Source organism: Callorhinus ursinus, unplaced genomic scaffold (genome assembly GCF_003265705.2).
Source record: "Callorhinus ursinus isolate GAN/ISIS: 27379988/994484 unplaced genomic scaffold, GSC_fseal_2.0 scaffold54, whole genome shotgun sequence".
Taxonomy (NCBI): domain Eukaryota; kingdom Metazoa; phylum Chordata; class Mammalia; order Carnivora; family Otariidae; genus Callorhinus; species Callorhinus ursinus.
The window spans coordinates 5,890,623-5,891,353 of record NW_027397116.1 but is presented as its reverse complement, the minus strand read 5'-3'; positions in this window follow the sequence as shown (position 1 = coordinate 5,891,353).

Sequence of the window (731 nt, the reverse complement as noted above, 5' to 3'; positions counted from 1 at the left end):
TATATATATATATATAGAATCATTACGTTGTATACCTGAAAGTAATACTATGTCTATTATATCTCAATTTTTAAGAAAGAAACTATGGAGAAGCCAAAAGCAGGAAACAAACATCTCACCATCCAGAAACTCCTGTTAATATTTTGCTCTATATCCTCCAGTCTCTTGCTGTGGGAACTTCTGTATATGATTACCTTGAGCTTGACGACTGAGGACTGATCCAGGGAAGGGCATGGCCACAAGATGGCAGTAGCCCACACTGAGCTTTATTTGGATTGTGCTTGGACCTGCAGCATCAGAGGGGAAAGTCCAAAGTGGGAGACCTTCCAGAGACCACATCCTGGAGCCTCCACCCAGAAGGAGAAAAGGCCAAGAAAACTCCCGGAGGAGAGAGGAATCGGGAGGGAGGCTTTCCTGTGTAGGTGCTGTCTCTCGGCAGCGTGAGGGGGCGTCTCTGAGTCAGAGAGCTCTGGAGGGTAGCGCAGCCTGGAGTCTTACAGCATGGCATCGCTTCCCTGTGAAACCTAAAAAGAAAAAAGTCAAACTCAACAGCGAGTATACATGTATCAAATCATCATATTGTACACTTTAAATACGTTATAATTGGGGGCGCTTGGGTGGCTCAGTCAGTTAGGCGTCCGGCTCTTTGTTTCAGCTCGGGTCATGATCCGGGGGGATTCTGGGATCGAGCCCCCGCCTCGAGTCGTGTTGGGCTCCCCACTCAGCGGGGC